Below are 12182 nucleotides of genomic sequence, written 5' to 3'. Positions count from 1 at the left end.
AGTTTACAGTCTACAACCGGGAAAACCGGGAAATTCCGTGAGACAGTGAAAAATTAAATAGAAATAAAATATAATTAAAAATAAAAAGATGCCTCGCTTCGATCGGCGTGTTTGACCCAACTACCCTTCTTGACTCTCCTATTTACCACTAACCTCACCACCACTATCCATCTGCCCAAAACATCCACAATCATTATCCACCGTCCGATCAAATTCAAAACGGTTTCGATGGGTTTCACCTGTTAAATCAACGTTTCATGTCCAAGTTTGGTCGTTTCGGGAATAAAATACTTGTGATTTATTTTACCAATAATACCCCTACATCCCTCAGGATCCGATAGCACTCAGTCTTAAGTTTGATTCTGACTTTTTGTCGGGAGCGCCAGGCAAGGGCATTCTCAGGAATGATCAGATTTTGCTACTCCTTGTTTTTAGAAAAGGCTTTTTGGAATAATTAATAATCCAATATGAATTCCTTTTATTTAATTTTTAAAAATTTACTTTGGGTTTTTAAAATATTCCTTAGATTTTTTATATGTTATAAATAGCTGAATTTCAGTAAAAATTAGTTATTTCGCGTAATTTTAATATTAATTATATTTTTAAAATTCTTTGAGTTTTATATCTTGGCGTTTCTCCGTATTAAATTTTATTGAATAAAATATTGTGTTAATTTTATAATAAAATATTTTTGATGTTTTAAAATAACGGATATGGATTTATGATAGATAAAAAGAATGAAAAGAGTATATTAATGATGGAGTTTTTAAAAGGTCGTTTTATTAATTAATAAAATAAAAACATAGTTTTGCTGATTTATGTCTCCGCTTCTTAAGATTGAGATAAAGGAATTTTTATTGTCACATCTAATCTTTGGTCGTGAGAAATAATAATAACGGATTTTTAGTTTGGGTTTTATAATTTAAGTCAGAGTTAGATGTTGGCACTGATTTTATTAGTAAGCTGCTTGTGATTTCACTCTCGAATAAATAAATAAATAAATTAAAATGAGGTAAAAACATCCAAGTGAGGGAAGGGGTTAGAATGAAAATACATGCAATCAAATCATTAGTAATTAATTAAGTTTAATTTGGTAATGTTGGGGTTCAAATTATAGGTGAGGGTATTTTGGGAATAGGTGTGGTGTTGAAGAGAGAGAGAGAGAGAGGAAGGAGAGAACTCGGAGGAGCAGCTGGTGCCCGTGGTTCCACATGGCGTCCATGCCTCTCGGTCACAGCCTCCGCCGCGCCGGACCGTGACGTCGTCATGACCGATTGCCGACGGCCGGAGGTGACCGACGACAAGGTATATTCGGACGAGATCCTGTTTCTTCTCCGGTGATGGCATTTGATGACGATCTTGTTGGTTTTCTTGGTGTTCTATGGATTCTTTTCCTTGTCGTTGTTTTATGGGTGATCTTGGTGCATTGTGGGATTCTCTTGGATTCCGTGGTGTCCGGCTTCTTGATCCGTGTGGTGTTTTTGGATCCAAATTTGGAGGTTTATGTATTTAGGTTTTGAGGTTTCTTCGTCGCATCTGGTGTCGTTTGTGATTGATTTGGTTCCTTGTTTTGGATAGTCTGTTGGGGTGGTTTTTGTTTTCAATTTTCTCAGATCTTTTGCATTGATGCGCTGTGAACTTCAGGGTTTGACGGATCTTGGATGTGTTTTGGGTTTTGGTTTTTGAATTGTCCATAGTTTCTGTCACGTATGTTATGCGTTTTCAATTTTCTGAGGTTACAGATCTTTTTACTTTTCTTGTTGTTTTGGTTCTTTCTTTGGATTGCTGAGAAGATTGGGGAAGACTAGTTCTCCTTTGACAGTTCTTTTAATGGTCGTTTCCACTTTCATTGAAGTGCTACATGCGTTTTTCTACCAAACCTTGCGAACTTGTGTTTCATGTTTTTGTTCCATTCTGCTCTTCCTGCATTCTCTGTATAAGGTCTTGTGATTTTTACTGTTTGATCTGATTCTTTTTGGGTGTTTGAACTAACTATTCAGGAAGATGGTTGGTGTTGTATTTCTTGTTCTCTTTTGCATGCTTTTCTATCCTATAGTCTCTTTAATCTGGAGCGATGTCATTTTGTGTGTGTATATGAATGTTCTTGTTTAGGAAGCGTCAGTTGTTGATAACAATGATGCAGCCACTGGTCGTATCATTTCCACAACAATTGGAGCAGAACGGTGAAAGCTAAAGAGGTGAGCTGCTATAAAACCTAACCTTTAGTGAAATTTTAATTCAGCTAGAAATTGGCTCTTAGACTTATCTTGAAACTCCACCTGCACGAACAACAATCAGTTACATAGCGGAACAGGTTGTGGGAACTGGGTCATTTGGGATTGTTTTCCAGGTATGGGGCAAATGACTTTGTTGTTGTGTTCTTCATATTGCATCATCTAATGGTTTTGGCTCTTATGATTATGTCTTGATCTCTTGTTTCTGGGCCAAATGGCTTGGAGACTGGTGAGACTGTTGCCATTAAGAAAGGATCACACGCAAGACAAGCGGTACAAAAATCGTGAGCTGCAATTGATGCGATCCATGGATCATCCCAATGTGATCTCTTTGAAGCATTGTTTCTTCTCCACCCACAAACAGAGATGAGTTATTTCTTAACACAGGTGATGGAGTTTGTTCCAAGAGACTTTATATCGGAGTGCTCAAACGCGTTACAGCAATGTGAATCCAGAGGATGCCCTTATCTATGTGAAGCTTTATACATATCAAAGGTGGGTTGGATGTCTTGGTTTTGGCTCGCGGAGTTTATCGCTGGGCACTTTGGCATTTTATAACCTGGTGAGTACAGATATTTAGAGGGTTGTGAAACACATTCATACCAGTTCCAGGAGTTTGTCCTTAGAGATGTGAAGCCCTACATCTTCCTGGTATCTATTACAAACACATTTTACTCTTGTTTCTGTTCACTTTTGTAATGATTCGATCTGCCATCTAACTATCAGAAATTATATCGGCTTTTGTTTCATATCTTTGCACTGGGCATTTTTGACAAGGTTGATCCTCTTACCCACTCAAAGTCAAGCTTTGTGATTTTTGGGCGTAAAGTTTTTGGTATGCCTTTGATACCAGAACGGCCCACTTTGGAGTTTGCTACTCAGCTCTTTGCTAAATACAAGGCTAGCTTTAGATGGTTGTTGCCTATCATTCACACCTGTATTGATACGGATGAGGTTAAACCCACCACACCATATTAAGTGATTTCATATTGGTGTTGTAAGCTTGTTTCACTATGAATATTGCTGCAAGTCTTTCTTTCTGAGTACTCATGTGCTGGTGTGTTGAGGTTGAGGCTAAACCAGTTTTAGACTGGCTTGGTTCCAACCCCTCTACTGACCACCACACCTGTGACTTTTGTGCCACTATTATGAACATGTTGGTAATTGGTGCACCGAGAGGGCTTGCAAAATTCTGTTTTCTAGACTTCAGTAATTTGCTCTTGCGATTGAGTAATCATTTAGAATTCCAGATACGACCTGCGCGATATATAGCACAGTAGCGATGATAACTGGCGATGTTGCTTGTTAACCCAAAGTACCCACGACTTGGAGTATGTATATGTGTATACATCTGCCACTAGCTGTCCTTAAAGCTCTCAAAATTTGGTTGATGAAGTTCAAGTGTTTTCAAAAGTAATTTTAGAACCTGGTTTGCCACTGGGTAAAATCTAACTACATGTTTCAGAGCTCCAATTTCTTTTGGGTACCTTCTTGTTTTGATGTCTGGCTTTCTATTTACATGGGCAATTTTTGTGTGTCAAGACTGCTGCTTCTTACACAATGGATTACATACTATGTCAGGTAAAGGGTGAAACAAACATTTCACCTTGTTGTTCTCGATGTGCTCAGCTCCAGAGCTCATTTTTGGTGCAGCAGAATATACAACAACTATTGATATATGGTCAGCTGGTTGTGGCCATACTTGCCGAGTTACTTCTTTGGTCAGGTGAACTTCCATCGACTTTCAACTCCTCGTAAATGCTTCAATGACTTCACATGTAATTTAATCTTGGATTATTTACTTAATATTATATCTTAATGGTTTTGCAGCCATTGTTTCCTGGGCGCTGGCTGATCAGCTTGTTGAAACCATCAAGGTACTGTCAGTGTTTCTCCATCACTACATATTTTTGTGTATTAGATAGTGCGGTAAATGATACACAATTTTATGCAGAGTGCCGGTACTCCAACTGGGGAGGAAAGTGGCTAAGCGTGAATCGCGAACTATACAGAGTATGGGTTTCCACAGATAAAAGCTACATCCGTGATATGGCACAAGGTAAGCATTTTATGCTATATCTTCCTGATATATATTTTTCTCTGTGCACCATAATTTTCTTCAAGTTCCTACAAGTAGAAAGGGCAAAGCAGCGTTAGCCTGATCTTCATTTTCTCCATTCCTTAAAGTGCTACTTTACATTTAATATATGTGAGGTTACAGCCCTTCCTGTCCTAATTGGTTTGGCGCATGATGTGTAAAATCCCAATGTTTTCAAGCACTGCATGAACATGATCTAATCTAATCAGCATATTCTGCACTGACTAGCAGCAGTTGCTTCCATGATTTCCTGGCATGTTGTCATGTCTTTAATGGCCTCACATTTCTTAAATATAGCTGCAGCCTTTACCAGCATATATATGATGTTGAGTCTGTGATAATGTTTTTCCTTCACTGATAATTTTTGTGATGAACTATTCAGTTTCTTCTGATTCCTTGTTATCATTTTGTTTTGTATCTCGTATTGAAGTGCTATACCTTTTCAGGTATTCCACAAGCGAATGCCTCCTGAAGCAATAGATCTTTGCATCAAAGGCTTCTTCAGTACTCTCCTAACGTTGCTCTGCGAGTGAAGTGTTGTACTATCCCAGGACATTTTTACGAGTGCAATTTTTAATCTAAAACCCATGAATTGAAATAATGGTTCACCTTATTTGGTATCCTTCCATGAATATGTAGAATATCAGTATTTTGTTTTTGCGAGTCAAAATTTCTCCCTACATGTAGGTTCTCTTTGTTTATGTTTTCCCCGCTTTCTAGAGAGCATTTATCATTACTTTATTGAATTCTGGTTTGTGAATCGAGTTCTTGGGTTCCTAAAAAATGAGTTTTGTCCTTCATATTGTTCAATCAGTATACTGCTTTCCTGTTACGTAAATTATATGTGGTGAGCTCTCCTTGTCACACGAGCGTTTTCATGTGATGAGCAAGTATGGCGGCTCATTTGTCCTTTTTCTGTCATTTGATTTTTATTTGGTATAATTAATTACATGAGTGTCTACAACAACATTGTTTATTGTCTTGAATGATGGATGGGTTTGGGGGAGGTCTTATAGTTTAAATATTCCATCTGGACATTGATATCATTTTTATTGTTTGAGGGGACTATGTTATGGTCCTGTATATGCAAATCTTTGGCCTTTGATTTGTCAGGCCATGCTATGAGAAGGGATACCTAGCTGACCAGAGAGTAGAAATCTACCAAGAAGGTGAGAGCTAAAAGTTCAAAAAAAAATCATTGATAGGCAGACCAAAATGCTTTCTTCTCGGGTTAAGAATGCTGCTGACAGAGATGTCAGGTTTTCTTGATGTTCTAGTGGTACTACCCATTCACTTAAAGTGCCCGTGGTTGATCAATCATATTTAGTCCTAAACATGTGTCAGATACCACCGTAAATGCATCAACAAATTTTTATAGCTGCAATTAATTGCCCCTTACATTTTTGAGGGTCCTTCATTATTTTATAACACTGGCCACCATTTTTCACTTGAGCATACCAGACAAGACTACTGACTCGTTATATGTTTAGATGAGCTTCACCTTTCATGTTGTCATCTGTAAAAGTATATCTTAGTAGTGGTAGGTTGTGAGTCTTGTTTTATCTAATCTGAAAATGACATGTCATTTTTGTTTTTCTTATGGTATATTTTGGTCTGTCCTTGCAGCTTGAGGCTTGTGCACATCCTTTCTTTGATGAGCTAAGGAACCTAATGCACGGCTGCCAAAATGGGCGTCACCACCACTGTTTAATTTTTAAGCAAGAGGTTAGTCTGAACTTTATAATTTTAAATATCTACTGTATTTTTTCCCCATAAAAGTTCAAATTAGTGAATAATCATTTTCTTTGGGGTAATAAGGTGTTTCATACTTGAAGAGATTGCAGAAAACTGATCACTATTTCTGGCATTGCTTGGTAATGGCATCCTATTGTTTGTTCTAGCGTACATGCCAGTTGGAAATATTGCATTCTTTATTCTTTCCAACCTCTGCCATTAATGTACAGTTTTGGATCTATTGAATTTATCTGTAGAAACAATAAATAGCCCTTTTTGCTATTTGGTTCTACTTTTTCCATTAAAAGGTTAACTAACTGTGTGTGTCAAGATAATTTACAGTAATTTTTGGTAAGCGGAAGTTATCCATATATTTCTGTCCCCTATCTTTACTTGATTTTTTGTTGTTTTTTAAGTGGTGACGTGGAATTGTAGATTGTGCATGATATCCTTTTTGCACAAATTTTGGTCTTTATGTTTTTGCACCACCCTTTTTATGTTCAGTTAGCGGGAGCTTCACCAGAGCTGATCAACAAGCTCATTCCCGAACACATAAGGCGACAAGCTGGTCTAAGTTTCGCTCACCCAGCTGGAACTTGGTATCCCTTATCTTAATGTATTGCAGTTAAATGCAAGAGGCCTTTTTCTGGGTTTCATGCACACAGATCAACCTGATGAAAAGCTTCACTGGTGGACTGTTGGTTTTCGTGGGTGTAATTTAACTTCATTCTTCCCAACTCCGAACATGTATATCTCTGATAAATGAGATCAAAAATGGGGAGAAAAAGGAGCATTGAACATATGGTCTCACAGTGTGTTTAAGTAACAACAACATGGAATAGTAGCTGGAGCAATTCTGCCTCTTCTTTTGCTGGAAGGTGTCTTATCTCAATGTACTGTTGTTCTTAATTTTTGGCATTAGTTGCATGTAATTGTAGTAGTGTCTTGTGCTTGTAAACCAGTTTCTATGTATGCTGTTTTGAAGCTTGTCCTTCTGTAAATGTTTCTCCTTGAATGGAGATTTGGAAATGATCTTGTGTTTTTATAACTAACATAGAATGCCAAACTTCTGAGGTTGAGCAGTGATGTTTTAGTTTGTTTTGTTTGTTTGGCTGTCAGTGACTCGATCTTTCCTGGGAAGTCTTGAGACCATGAGAGAACACTGAAAAGAGCAAACATTTCTGTGTGCAATTAAAAAAAATTAAAATCATATATCTTAATAACATGTTAATTGTGATATCAATAAACTCCCATCATATAAGTTTTAAGAAATCAAATACTGAAAAATTGGATGGTGACCATTATCTTAATAATAATTATATGGAGTAGTGTGTTTCTATAGATCATCAGTGGACAAGTGGTGATGGGTGTGAGGGTAGGGACCAAATGCGCGTGTCTGGGGACTGTCTTCGTTTGAACAGCACGAGCATCTCGATGCTGCCTCGGAACACAGACCCGTGGCTGCATCTCGATGCGCCAGCTTCGTTCTCTGTGACCTTCTCCCTTCTTTCTTTCATTTTTGTCCTTACATTTTGATCTAATTTTCTCCATTCTACCTAATATAGTTGACATAAATGATAAACCAGCTTAAAAAATTCAAATGTGGATCTTGACATACTATTTATTTTGATTTCAAAATAAATTGAATAGTATTTTAATTTTAATTATGTGATAGCATAGTTTTATTTATTTATTTACTTTTTTTACAATATTGATAAAGTCACCATACACTCTATTTTTTTTTGTAGACAATTAAATATTTTTACATTTCTGTTAATTTAGATATTAAAAATAAAATATTTTCTTCTGTTTTTTTTTATTCATACATTTTAATTAATTCATTTTAATTAAAAATGATTAAAATTAATTAATTATCAAAAATTTATAAAAAAATATATTAACATTCTAATTTAAAATATAAATTAATAATATAGTTGTATAGAATCGATTGGAAATTATAAAAATACATTAAATTTAATATTTAATAAATTTTTAAATAAATAAATAAATATTTTAAATAGACAAGCAAATAGGACTTAGTATTTTCAATTAAAATTTGAAATAATTAGGGGTTTAAAATGGAATTTCACTTAATAATAAAAATTTTATAGATTTAATAAATTTCCTCAGTTCTGCACTTTCGAGGGAGCATCACCGTCTTCGGTCGCTCTCACTTCTCTCTCTCTCTCTCTCCCTCGTTCTCTATTTCAGATTATAAGACAAAAATAGGTATCATTGGATTCAGGAGAGCTTGCTTTGCATCCCAATGGACGCCTCAGCTCGCTCCTCCTCCTCCTCTTCCTCCTCCTGTGGATGATGATGATGCTGCATCTCGCTCTCTTCCGATCCCCACTTTCCCAAGGACCTCAACTACGAAGGGTTCATTTATCCTAATCATTCATGCTCTGCTTTCCATTTCTATATCATTTTTCACTGATTCGATCGGGTACTGTGCCAATTGGCGGCGTTGATGGCGGTGAAAGCTGGTTGAGGGGCAGAAAGGGGTAATGGATGGCTGGGATATCAATTCAAGACCCTTGCACTTGGCTCATGGTTTGCTGCTCCGGTGATTCCTCATTTCCCTGTTTGTTCCTTCTTAACATTCCTCTGTCCTAATTGTTTTCCATCTTCTAGCTTAAAGTTTCAATCTTGTGCTATGTTTCTCTTGGTAGGGAAATGATAGCAGACGCTTAATGGCTTGCATCTCTGGCTCTCTGTCTCTCCAGTGTTGGCAACGCAGGGTCATCTTCAGGCTTTGTGGTGATTCTGATTTCATATATTTACTAGTTTATAGTATGCCATAGCAAATGAAGTGGAGCACTCTTTGTTGCTAATTCTTTGCTCATCAGGAACTGCTACTTATTCCCTTGGCGTAATGCCTGAGATGGAACAAGTTAAGTGTACGATGTGTGGCCTCTTTTTAAGTGATCATTTCTGGCCTACTTTCTGTTGAAAACCATGTATTTTTCTAATTTCGTCATTGTGTGTGCGACTCAAATCCGTTCGCTTCCAAATGCCTGGCTACAGTATGCAGTTACTAGGAAGGTTTAAAATGAAAATGCAGGAATGTAGGAGGCATGGATGCTGCACATTCATTAATGAGCGAAATATGTGCAAAGGTGAACTACAATACTTTGAGTGGGGATGGAATTAGCTTGTCAGAATAAAAGCTTGCATGCGATTGTTTTGCTTTGATAAAGAACAGTCTGAATGATGCGCTGTTTTTCATTTTGCATGCTACCGCTTATTTTGTGATGTTTGATTGCAGATAAAAGGCTTAAAACAATGGAAAAATGCATTTTGTTTGTACTTTGTGCATGGGTGTGCATTGTTACAGTGGTTATAGTGGAAAATATATTTTAATAAGTTTTATAGCCAGTTCTTATTTATGAATGTAATTGCTTTGTAAGTTCCTCTCTTCCTAATTCACTTCTGTTGACCTGATGACTCTTGTCAGGAGGATGTGAACTCTTTCAGATGAAACCAGTGTGCTTCAAGCACAGACAGATCTGCCAGCTCATTTCCAACTTCTTTGCATTATCAGCATTGCTATTATGTTTTGTGTTTAGCACGCGAAAATGATCCCTGCATTTTGGCACTGACTGGATGGTTATAAATAAAGGTTATTCGCCCTTGGCAGATATGACATGAAACAAATGAACCCTATTCAAAATTGGGTTATTTAGCTAAAGAACTCTGGCCTCTCTAATCCGTTCGTTTCAATTGAAATCGGACTTCTGCGTTGTATGGTTACCATTTGAGATCATGATTTGGTTTATTGTTTATTTCAACATTGTGGTCAACAATGTTTCTTTATAACAATTCCTTCTGATTCAATTCTGATCTGATCTGGGGACCTTAGGTGCTGTTCAGGCTGTGACTAGTATTGCGGTTTAGTTCAACAATCTCAGTTAAAAGGTTGGTGGTCTAACACTAAACTACTAGTGTCTGATTTCTTCATTGTTTTGATCTCATTTTTGATATTTGGTTGATATTTCAAATTGATATTGCTGTTGTTTAGGTTTAATGGGGCAGATTTCTTTGGTTCATCAATCTGGTGTTCCTTAACCAATGGCATATTACTAACAAGGCAATTCTTCATTACAGTTGTGAACCAACGTTAGAGAGCTACACGGGAAGGCGTCAACACCAATTGCCCGAACTTGCCCTTTGTGCACTGGCAGGTTTCTTCCATTTGTTTTCTTCTTTGTTGGTTATTTGGGTGTGTGGACTGGTCAGCCCTTCGTTGATTGAGTGATATCCATTTGTGACTGCTTTCTTAAGTCCATCATTTCTGTAAATTATTGGTTTATTATTGTGTCTTTGGTGCCTGGTTCCTTGGGCTGTTCATTGGCTCAGCCAGACCAGTGCCGGTGGTGGTCAGATGTACAGATGGTTTCTTGTGCCATTTCTGTGTTCTATGATGGTGAAACCAGGCTGGGTCCAGGCCAGCAGACCCCAGAGATTTGGCTTTCCAAGAGGGTCACTTCCCATTCCTCTGGAGTTCTTGTTTGATCTTATTGTTTAAACTACTCATGGACCATGAACTCTCTATTTAGATGACGAGAGTTCTCTTTCAGTGGATAATAGTGTCTTTGACTATGGGTATTCAGATGAAGTTAGATCTAAGATGCATTTTGGTTGTTTTAGTCCATGAGACAGCATAACGATATGGTGAAGAAGCTGATAATTTGCTGTTAAATTTAATTTTAAATTTTCAGTTATCTATTTCTTCATTTAAATTTTATTATTATTTTCTTTTTATTTTATAAATACTTATTTTAAGTTTGGAATCAAATAGGTCAGTTTTCATTATTGGAGTTTTTAGGTTTGAGTTCTTGGATTGGGATTACGACTGTGTTTTGGATCATCTTTTGATGTTTTTCCATTTGAGCAGTTATTTGGGGTGCTCTTTTATTGCGTATAATTTATATATTTAACTTGAGGTATTCTCGTCTTCAACTTGGCGTCTCACATCATCGCTGCAGTTAATCCCAGCTCAGAACTCAGGCAAAACTCGATCACCTACAGCTCGGCCTATTGTTCAGCCCCTAAAACAATATTCTCAAAATAAAATAAAACAGAATAAATAAGGGGTAAAACCTCAGGCATCTTTTAAGTGGTGGACAACAAATCTCAGGCACGCTGCCTCGCTCCTCATCCTCATGGCCAGCTCGCCAAGACCATCACTGTTCCGTCTAAAATGACTGCTATGGTCGGTTGCAGGACCATCATTGCCGAGGTGGATCCCGCCTCGGGGCCGGAAGTGCCAGGTTCATCAAAAGGAAATAAAACTCGGCCGTCATCCTCTTCCGGAGAAGCAAGACCAGCCTCTGAAACCGCCTGGTGCTTCCTGACTCGATTGTTGGACCCGGCAAAACCTTCTGCCATCGACATCACTGGCTGAGGCTGGTTCAGGTGCGTGATGAAATGATGCTGGCGCTTCGACCGCTGACCGCCGTTCCTCGGCTGTCATGGGGTGGTCTTCGTTTATGTTCCCTGGTAGTGAAGACGGCAAGTGCTGTGAGCTGGACATGATGAAATACTGACCGTCTGGCTGATGCAATGTTAACAGCGATTTCGGGTTGTAATCAGCAACCAGATCTGTCTCACTCTTAATCAAAAAGGTTTATTATTTAACAAAAAGGACCTAGAGACTGATCTGCGCTTGCCGAGTTCTGATCGGGCATCAGGCTGGGCAGGGGACAAAATTGACAAAAAGAATGGCACCACGAGACCTGAGATGGGCCTGTTGATGCCGGCGGGTCGTCGAACCATGGTGGTGCTGGTACAGAAAATGGACGGTGGGCTCGCAATCGAGATCGTTCCTGGTCAGCTGAAACAGGTCACGACCGTTATCGGTCGAAGAAACGGAATATGAAACCAAACTGCATGTTTTCGAGGTTTAACCGGTGAACAGGTGTTCAGGTGCAATGTCTGGCTGCCGGTTTAACGGTTGGTCCGGGTTGACCCGGCCAGTGGCTGGCTGGCACCATCAGCTGGGCGGGCCAACGGCTGTATCCGGTATCTTTGACTTCACTATCGTGCAAATATCGAGAATCTGACGCTGGCTCTACTGGACTGCTCGATTTCCATGATGCTGTCTGGCTCATAAA

General features: G+C 38.3%; 1 pseudogene; it reads left to right on the top strand.

The window, feature by feature from the left end:
- Nucleotides 1-1211: 1211 nt before the first annotated feature.
- Nucleotides 1212-11473, top strand: LOC120281184 (annotated as a pseudogene).
- The last annotated feature ends 709 nt before the right edge of the window (nucleotides 11474-12182 follow it).

The sequence above is a fragment of the Dioscorea cayenensis genome, chromosome 17 (genome assembly GCF_009730915.1).
Source record: "Dioscorea cayenensis subsp. rotundata cultivar TDr96_F1 chromosome 17, TDr96_F1_v2_PseudoChromosome.rev07_lg8_w22 25.fasta, whole genome shotgun sequence".
NCBI classification, from domain to species: Eukaryota; Viridiplantae; Streptophyta; class Magnoliopsida; order Dioscoreales; family Dioscoreaceae; genus Dioscorea; species Dioscorea cayenensis.
The sequence above is the reverse complement of the archived record's forward strand: the minus strand, read 5'-3'. Positions and strand labels throughout refer to the sequence as shown.